General features: G+C 31.9%; 1 long non-coding RNA gene across 1 annotated transcript; it reads right to left on the minus strand.

The window, feature by feature from the left end:
- Window positions 1–1,015: 1,015 nt before the first annotated feature.
- On the minus strand, window positions 1,016–4,976 carry LOC116006069. Its single transcript, XR_004095042.1, has 3 exons — window positions 4,237–4,976; window positions 2,601–2,674; window positions 1,016–2,130 (listed from the first exon to the last, which is right to left on the minus strand). It is a non-coding gene; the product is annotated as an uncharacterized LOC116006069 (long non-coding RNA).
- Window positions 4,977–10,175: the final 5,199 nt, after the last annotated feature.

Below are 10,175 nucleotides of genomic sequence, written 5' to 3' on the forward strand. Positions count from 1 at the left end.
CATCATCACTATTCACTAACTGCTAATTTGATTTGTGAAAAATAATTAAGAATAAATTAAATTTAAATTTCATGAAAAATTACTTTAAAAATATATATTCCATTGTTAGATTAGTGTGAAATTACTTTAATAGTTGCTGAGAAAAAAAATCAAGAAGTAGAAATAAAATTGCAAAAAAGAATTGAACAAATTAATAGAAAATAAAATTTTATTCCATGGATTGGTTATGAAAAAATAAAGAAAATAATATTTCACATTTTGGTTGATTTAAGAAATTAAAAGTAAATACTTATGAATATGTTAAAATATTCATAATACAATGAAAAAAAAAAGAGAAAGAAGTTTTAGTCATTAAGTTAACGACGAATTGTTAAGTTATTTGAAAGGTTGCTCGTTTAGTCCTTAGTTATAAACTCATATGCTATATCTAAAAAGACAACTACTAAATCCTAAATTGCTAAGGTTAAAAGTGAAAATTGACTTTAGGCTAGTTTGGTTATCCGTGGTTAGCTTTTAGCGGTAGCGGATTGTGTTAGCGGTTATCAAATAACAGATTGTATTAGCGGGTTTGACCAGTGGATTGTATTAGCGGTTTTTAAAAAGATGTTTGGTAAAATTAGTTGTTTAGATTAGCGGTTAACATGTAAAATAACCAAAAGAGTATACATAATATATATATATATATATATATATATATATATATATATAAATAATAACAATAAATCATACTCTATATAATAGCAAAATGTTTTTGCCAATCATTAGTTCCCGCCCATTTAGTACGACGTCGTTTTGCATAGCATATGAATGTGTGTTTTTGGAGACTGCAGCGGTGTAGCATGTCTTGCATAGCATATGAATGTGTGTTTTTGGAGACTGCAGCGGTGTAAATGCTACGTAGCCCTTTTGTTTTTGCATTTAAAGATAACATCATTTTCTAAGTAGTTAATATGCCTCTTCAGTTTTACAGTATCTGATTTCAATTAAAAGTAATCATATGACTAAACCAATATAATGAATGCAGAATACACATAGTCCCTGAATTAATTTAAGCCCACAAAACTGTTCAATATCCCAAGGATATTAATTACGAATAGTAATGATTCTATTTTGAATCTGAATGAAAATTAGAGTATAAATAGTACATTAATATGAGAGGGATTCATCACAAACTACATATTCTGAAAGAGGAACTCTGCAAAAATAATTTCGAAATGCCCTCTCAATATGTTCTTGCTTCTCAGGTTAGCCCTATTCACACCCGTAGAGCAATACGAGTGCGGTTGGTGCGAAGTTATGAAGTACATGCATTACGTGGACAAGCGATTAGTAAGAGCAAAGAATGTCTCTTCCACGATGAGGAGGTAAGTTTAATGTTGTAAGTATGTTTTATGAATGTAGTTACTGGATTTTTAAAAGCTTTTTTTTACTAATTATATATTATGAGTTATTATATAGGGTACATACATACATGGTACTATTTCCAGAGAAGATGTTGTCAAGTATCGTAGTGTTTTTGTTGAGGGGAGAGTTTATTCTATCAAGAACTTTTTAGTAGTGACAAACTACTATACATACAAGACATCTACTCACAAATATCTAATAAAGTTCAATTATTCTACCACTGTCAAAGAATGTAAGACCAGGAAATTTCCTAATTTCATGTTTCGACTCAAGTCTTTTCAATCACTGATGGATTCAACTACTCTAAATGATAAGGAATTATTTGGTATATATATTTTTCATGTTATACTGTCAATTCATTTTATTTATTTAAAAAAACATGTCTCAAAATAATGATTTTCCTTTCTACCTATTATCTGTAAAGACATCATGGGCAGAGTTGTGGAGATACATTCTCCAGTTGAAAAGTTAATTGCTGGGAAACCATCAAGGCTGATGGATTTTTTAATTCAGGACAGTGAGTAAGTACTTGGTTATTATTGTTATTATAAGTACCAAAAACTAAGATATGAACTAATACTTATCTGTACACCAGGGAGAGACAGCTGAAGTGCACCATCTAGGATGATCACGTTGATGCCATGCTACCATATTTTAATTCAACATAACCAGAGCCCGTGATTGTTTTGATCCAGCTTTGTCGAGCCAAGACTGTGAATGGTAAATCTGTAAACAAACCACTCAGTATTTTTGAAATATTTAGCATTTATAATCTATATCTCCGATTTTGCTTAATTTTTATTTTTTTAATTAAAGGTGAGGTCAGAATTACTAGCTCCTATGATGCAACGAAATTGTGGTTTAATCACTATTGCCCCGAGTTTACAGAATTTAAGCCAAGTATGTATTCCAGTTGTTTATACTGTTAAGAACAATGTATTTATTTCATGTATTTTTCAAACACATAACAATATACTATCATTAACAGGTTAACCAAGGAAAACACTCCTATGAAGAGTATTAGTACTAATTCTATGGTTTCTCAAACCATTGATCTAAGAAATTTTATATCTGGATCTGTTGTGATTACAACAATTTCAGATTTGTATCAGCAAACAGAGGTTAATCTCATAACCTTTTAATATTGTTTACTTTTTAAATGCAGTTATATGCATGTATCAAGAACAAATACTAACCTGCTAATTCTTTTATAACTTAAAACCTTTTTGGCACCTTGCAATCTTTTGGCAGAGTGGAGATTTTTATGTTCCTGCAATGATCACTGGAATTGAAAGCAGTGGAGAATGGTACTATATTTCATGTAAAACAACAGGATGTAATAAAAAACTGAAATTTGAAAATGGACTACTTTACTGTGAAAAGTGTGATCGCAAATGGCAAAATGGTACAGTAAGATATAAGTTGGTTGTTAGGGTTGCAGATGCAGGTAGTGACGCTCCCTTCCTACTGTGGGATAGGGAGTGTTCTGAACTACTTGGCATGACAGCAGATAGTTTGTACTCAAGATCTGTCAAGGTAAATAGCAAACATATTTGTATTCATTTTTAATGTTTTCCAAATGTTTAGTGTATTTGTAACTTTGCTTTTTTGGTTATACCATTAGGAGGTTGTCGATGTTCCTACTGAACTGGAGTCTTTGATTGGTAAAGCAATGGTTTTCAAGGTTAACATAAAAAAGGATTATAAACAGAATTATGGATCAGCTTTTGGTGTGATGAAGATTTTAAATGATGAAAATATAGTGGCTGCTTATTGTTCTTCATTTGGTGTCGATCAAGAAAAGGACCTTATTTCAAAAATGCTTGAAGACTATGGGAATGAATATTCAGAAGATGTAAGAATAACCTAAATCTACTTCAAACTTATCAGAATTTGGTTTTTTTTAAAAACTAATTTAGTTTTTTACTAATATTTTTTTTTAATATTGCAGGATGAATCAGGGGGTGATGAAGTTAACAGCCCAAACAATATTGTCAAGCCAAGACAACAAGAAATAGAGCAAGGAATGAGCCCTTTGAGCAAAAGATCCCTATTGGACCAATTCTCTTCAACCCAGCAGATGAAGAAAGGAAGACTTGAAGTGATTAAGAAGGAGAAGATTGTCTAAACAAATTTCAAGATTTCAAACAATGTCATTTAAAAATATTGAACCTTATTTTGCTCATTATGTAACAAAACATTGGACAACATGCATTTCATATCTATTTCTACTTTTGTTCTAAATTATAGATATCCATGTGGTTTTTTTTTTTTTTTTTTTTTTTGTTTACTAAACATTTCAGGTATTTCAAGGAACAAGAAACAGACTCGACAACTGCAAGATGGATACATTCAAGTGAAGATAACATATTTTGAAGACAAGTGAAGTCCATAGAATATAGAATGCCTACTTTCCCTTTTATGCATTGTAATGTACTAATTCATGTTGAACATGAATGCAAATATACCCTGAAACCACTCAGTACTTTAATAAATTTTTTGTGCACATTCCTTTCTCATTGTTTAAAATAAAGTACATGTTAAAAATAAATAAGTGATGAATTCATGTAAAGTATACAAATATACTGAGTATCAAGGTAAGGTAATAATTTGATAACCAGGGAGTAATTTGAACAAGTTATATTCCCTAAATAATTTTTTTAACTTATAATGTTATGAACCATCCCAAATTCTTTACATCCAATTTTACCCTTTACAATGTTTTAAAAAAATTTTGGCTTTTTGACATTGGATTACAGTATTCAACAACAATTGACATCTCCAGGTAACTTTAACTTACAGCTAGCTGGTAGCATGGTTGGTGTTCTATACCTGTTATTTAGTATAGTTTTATCAATAATGACCTGGATTTTATTCTGATAACTTGGTGAATCTAAGTGCTATTACCTGCAAAATTACAGCCAAAAAAAATTAGGAGTAATACATTGTTTTACTGTAAATATAGGTGATTTTCATACTTTCTTTAACACGAAAATCAAGCTAGAATTCAACATATTACTACACGAATGATATAACATACCGAACTCATTAATGTTGTTGTATGTATATTAATAAACCCTAAATTAAACTCAATTTAGGTATTTACAGTATTTGTGATGTCTATAGACTATGTACTCAAATTTTAGCTAAAATTCTCGAACGTGTAATTGTAAACATCTATAAAATATTAGGAGAAGAGAAGGTAGTCACTTATCTTGCTTGGATGAACTGAATTTTGTTTCGTTCTTTGCGTATAAACAACCGATGGTTCGCCGTTCTTCTAAATTTTGAGATCGTCATTGTGGCTATCGCGGTTAGGACAAAATAGGAGCGATACACGGCTTACTCGCCGTTTTTCTCAACTAAGAACGGTAGATCTCGCTCAAATTGGTAATCTGGCGATTCACACGATTTAGACCTTGAGCACTGAAATTATGACACGATCAGCCGATCATCTCAGCGATTGCGTAAGAGATTAACAGTCGTAGAAGATAGATTCGGATGGGGCATCGATCTGTACTGGTCCCAAGCCCCGTAATTAGGCGATGGTTTCTTAATTATACAGAGAGAAGGAGAATACGTTTGGGAGTGTGTGGGTTCAGCTGGTGCCCTGTGTTCATATATGGGTAATAATGGGCTCGGGTTTGGGTTTAATTGTTGGGCTGTAGTTTAGGACTATATATTCAGCTTGCATATCAAAACTTTTGGGATTCATAATATAAGTTCTATATATGGCTTGGCATTATGTTAGTAACATTTAGCATTGTTTTTATTTTTGTAGTACTTCTTAGATATATTTAGAAAGAAATTTGTATAATTTCAATTGATTTTATACACATTGATGTTTATATTTTACATGTATCATACTTACTAATTATTCTCGATTTATTTACGTATCCATATTTGTTATGTTTTTAATAAATGCATATTATTGTCGTCTAGATGAGAACGTGGAACTGCAGCACATACAATCGAACACTAATAATAAAACGATGAAAATAATGTCCTCTTCAGAGACGTATTTAATGCATACACCAATAAGTTGTGTAACTCAAGGTAATGTACCAAATTGTTGGTGTTCGTATTGTTAGTATTTTAAATTTATAAGGTTTGATGGTTGTGTATTTTTTTAATCTTTTTTTAGGTTGTATTGATTTGGTGAATACGTTGAGCCGTAAGCCGTTGAATAACATCACTAATGGTAAGTAAATAGGATATTAAGTTTTAACTATTATTATACTATACTTTTCAACTATTAAAATGCCAAAAATTATTACCGTGCATCGCACGGGTCAGATACTAGTAATAAATAACAACAATAATAATAATGTTTTAAACTTTTTTTTTTTTAAAAGGGTAGGGGTTGGGGGGAGGGGAGCCTTTGTTTCCCCACTTATCCCACATCAGTGGGATAAGTGGGGAATGGAGCCTTGAGGCTCCTATAAAAGGAGCCTCAAGGCTCCATTTTAATTAAATCAGTTTACCCAGATAGCACTGAGCAAATTGTAAATTTAATTTATTATTATTATTATTATTATATAAGGGCGTTTTGGAGAAAGTATTACTTTCTCCAAAACGCTGCTACTTGCAGCGTTTGGTAACTTGGCGGTTTGGAGCAAATTCGCTGCTCCAAACTGTCATTAACTAAACAAGGTTTTTAGCGCTTTGACTGTGGTCAAAACTCTGAAAACGACGGATTCGTCAAAAATTGACGGATCCGTCAATAACTAAACAAGGCCTTTAAAATCTTATCTAAACATTATATATATAAGCTTGGACGAGCAGGAACTTGGAAGGGGCCCTCTAGTTTGGGGTGGGTGTTTTATATATATATTGTGGAGGGAAAATGAAACTAAAAAACATAGCAACATTGTCAAATAAAATTGAAGTGTAATTAAAATGATACATACTTCATGATCCACGCTGCTACATTGACTATGGTCCACAGTTTCATTCGATATTTATACACCCAAATATGTGAAACTGTTATTCAGTTTTATTTTATATACACTATACTTTCATTACAACACAACTACAATATCATTTCGATATAAGTACAATTATATTTCATTAAACAATATTCACTCAAATATGTGAAACTGTTATTCAGTTTTATTTTATATACACTGCAATTTCCTTTCAACACAACTACAGTTTCCTTTCGATATAACTACAATTTCATTCAATATTATACACTCAAATATGTGAAACTGTTATTCAGTTTCATTTTATATATACTATAGTTTCATTACAACACAACTATAGTATCATTTAGGTATAACTACAGTCTCATTAGACAATATACACTCAAATATGTGAAACTTTTATTCAGTTTCATTTTATATACATTGCAGTTTCCTTTCAACACAACTACAATTTCATTTCGATATAACTACAATTTCATTTGGTAATATAAAAACAAATGTGAGACAATATCATTTGAGTTAAACTGTAATTTCATTTACGGAGCTCCGTTAATATGTGACGACAACTATTTCTTACTTAAAAAAGCGGTGTCGTTTTTGGATCATGGTCCACGATATAACGACCGCCACATATCTACCGAATCAATCTATTGCCGTGGTACTTAAGTGGGCCAAAATAGCTTCCGTAATTTCCCCATATATTATGGTCCAATATTTGTGTAGGCCCAATACGAATGTGGTATGCCCATTTGGGAAGCCCATAAGCCCAAAATTGCTGCTAATTTTAATTGAGGGCCATAATAGCCAATTTAAAGTGCAAATTTTAAAATATCACATTTTTTAGTTATTGATCTTGATTTATTTTATTTGTAATTTTCTACTTTAAAAAAATGGTGTGGGTTTCAAAATATGTCATGAAGGATGAAGAATAAAGAACGTTTGGGAAGAATGAATAACATTTGCAAAACAAATGGGTAATTATATCACGGATCAGCATCCAAATAATATTACGTACAAAATTCATACTCGTAAGGAATATAATTTCTTAACGCAAAACACAAAAAAAATCAAAACATAAAACACATAACATAGCATTATGGATCCAGCTAGATTGAAAAGACAAGGATACTCGTAAGGTACAAAATTTATTAACACAAAACATAATAAATCATGACACAAGAAACATACACATGTTATTTATTTAATTATTGTTCAAATATGATTTAGGTACATAATTAGCGTTCATAGGCATAGAATTTCATAATACAAGACATAATTAATAATTTGTTCAAAAGGTACATAATTCATACTCTTAAACACATAATTTCATAACGCAAAACACAAAAAAAAAAAAAAATCATAATACAAAATCATGCACATGAACCAAGGTACATAATACAATGTAAATCTTGGTCCATCGTACAAGGATCGGATAATTTTACCCCTTAAAATGCAGTTGTTATACCGTGGACCATGGGTCATGGTTGATATTGTAGTTGTGTTGAAAAGATATTGCAGTTTTGTTGAAGGGATACTGCATTTTTGTTGAAAAGGAACTGTAGTTGTGCGGAACAGAGGCCGTGTCATCCATCTGCAGTTGTGTTGAACGGATACTGCAGTTGTGTTGAAAAGATACTGCTGTTGTGTTGAACGGATACTACAGTTGTGTTGAACGGATAAACGACCTCTGTTCCGTGCAACTGCAGTTTCCTTTCAACACAACTGCAGTATCAGTTCAACACAACTGAAGTATCAGCTATGATCATTGTGGTCCACAATATAATTTGCGCTTAAAATGTACTCCGTACTTCCGGTGGCAAGTTGTCATATTTTTGGTAAAAAAGGATTGAAACTTACCAAAAAAACAAGAACATCATATTAAAGTCACAAGTTTGGATAAAAAATGAGAATGCCGTCAAACTCACGACACCAAAAGTAACAAAATTTAAAATTATGTTTACTGATATGATAAGATGGATTTGTAATTTATTCATGACGACTTGTATATACGCTGTCATCCTTTTTTTTTTTTTTCTTTTTTTTTTTTTTTTTTTTTTTTTTTTTTGGAATCAAATTGGATAGGGGCAACCAAGGAAAAGTAAGGGTGTGTTTGGTTGGAGGGTTTAGGCATGAGGAATGGGCATGAAAGTGATTGCTTGTGTTTGGTTGATAGGTTTTGTAAATGTTATTATGGGTTTGGAATACCTCATTAATGAGAAAACATATACCCTTATGAAATAAGAGTTTCATCTCCCTTCCTCCTTCCTTCGCCAACTATTAATAATCATTTCCATTCCACCCAACTACCAAACATGCTAAATATTTTCACCAAAACCTATTACCATTACCAAGTATTTGATACCCATTCCGATTACGATTCCCATGTGCGAACCAAACACATCCTAAGTACTACTCTAAGTACTACACACAACCCACCACACACAAGGAGAGCCAAAATAATTTTCGTGTAAATTCTTCTTAAGACAAGGACACCATTATTACTCGAGAGAGTCTATTAGATAGACAGATATCTACTATTTTATACAATAATTCACCCCTTATTTTAATTGTATTTTCCTTATCCTAGTGAAATTGGAAATTGTTTGTGTGTTATATTGTCCAAGTGTTGAATTATCTACAAGGAACTACAAAGGAGGAATTTTGGAGCATTTTGGACAAGTTCTGGAAGAAAAGGGAATTACAAGGAAGAAAGGAAACAAGAATACAAACAAAAGAATTGGAAGTTGCCTAATGGGCCAAGGCCCATCTATCTCCTATATATTCTACCTATTCTCTACAATTGAAGGAGGTTCCCGGACAGAGTTCTGAACCCTAGCTTTTAGTTTATATTTCCCTAGCATAGTTTAGATTAGTTTCACATTAGATTATTTAATTTCAAGATTGGAATCAAAGATTGAAGATTGGATTTGTTCTTTATCAGTTAAGTTCTCTTATTCCTTTATTACTTTCTTGCAATGTTTATGGCTATTAATTATTACTTTGCTTTGTTTACTTCAATCATGAGTGAGTAGTTCGTTTATGGGTTTGGATTAGGGATCCATTGTTAATCTTGATGTTCGATTTATGATTATTTGCATAAATGGATTGAATCTTTTACCTAGGGTTTATGTTGATTTGGGGATTTCTTTGAACTAGTTATTGGTTTGTGGCCAGAATTAATTGCTAGTCTAGGAGAGGGATTCATTACAACGACAGTTGGATGGAGACCTCGAGCCTTACCAATTTCAACCTAATTTTCCTGCTATGAAAGTAGAGGTAATATTAGGGCTTACAATGCTTAGGTGCTTAAGGTTATGATTGATGCATCACGACAGTGGGGCAATCTTAGCCTAATTCTCTTATTGATTACGAAAGTAGCTGAGTAGAATTCTTTTGTGCATTGCCCATATATCCCTTGGTTAATTATTCTTTCCCTAATCTTGAGTTTGTTAGAACATCAAGGTTACAATCCCCCTAATCTGGCCCATACTTTTATCATACAGTTTACACCTTAATTAATTGCTTTCTTTTGCACAATTCAGTCTTTGTTGCTTGGATTCTATTAATTTATATACTCTAGTGCCTGGTAATTCACACAATTACGTGCCATAACCACAATGCTCAGCGGAACGACATTACACCCTTTTTACACTCATCATAGACCTCAGCTTACGAGCCTAACTAGTAAAGGATCATAATGTAGTTAATACTATTTTTACTGAAACTCACGTGTATGACCTCGATATGAGAGAGTCACTTCGTCACTTCGTATCACTAGATCACAAGGTCATTGACTGAATGAGTCTAACTTAAAATAATAGAATAGCAAATAAAGTTGATAAGTGA

This window comes from Ipomoea triloba, chromosome 15 (assembly GCF_003576645.1).
Source record: "Ipomoea triloba cultivar NCNSP0323 chromosome 15, ASM357664v1".
Lineage (NCBI taxonomy): Eukaryota > Viridiplantae > Streptophyta > Magnoliopsida > Solanales > Convolvulaceae > Ipomoea > Ipomoea triloba.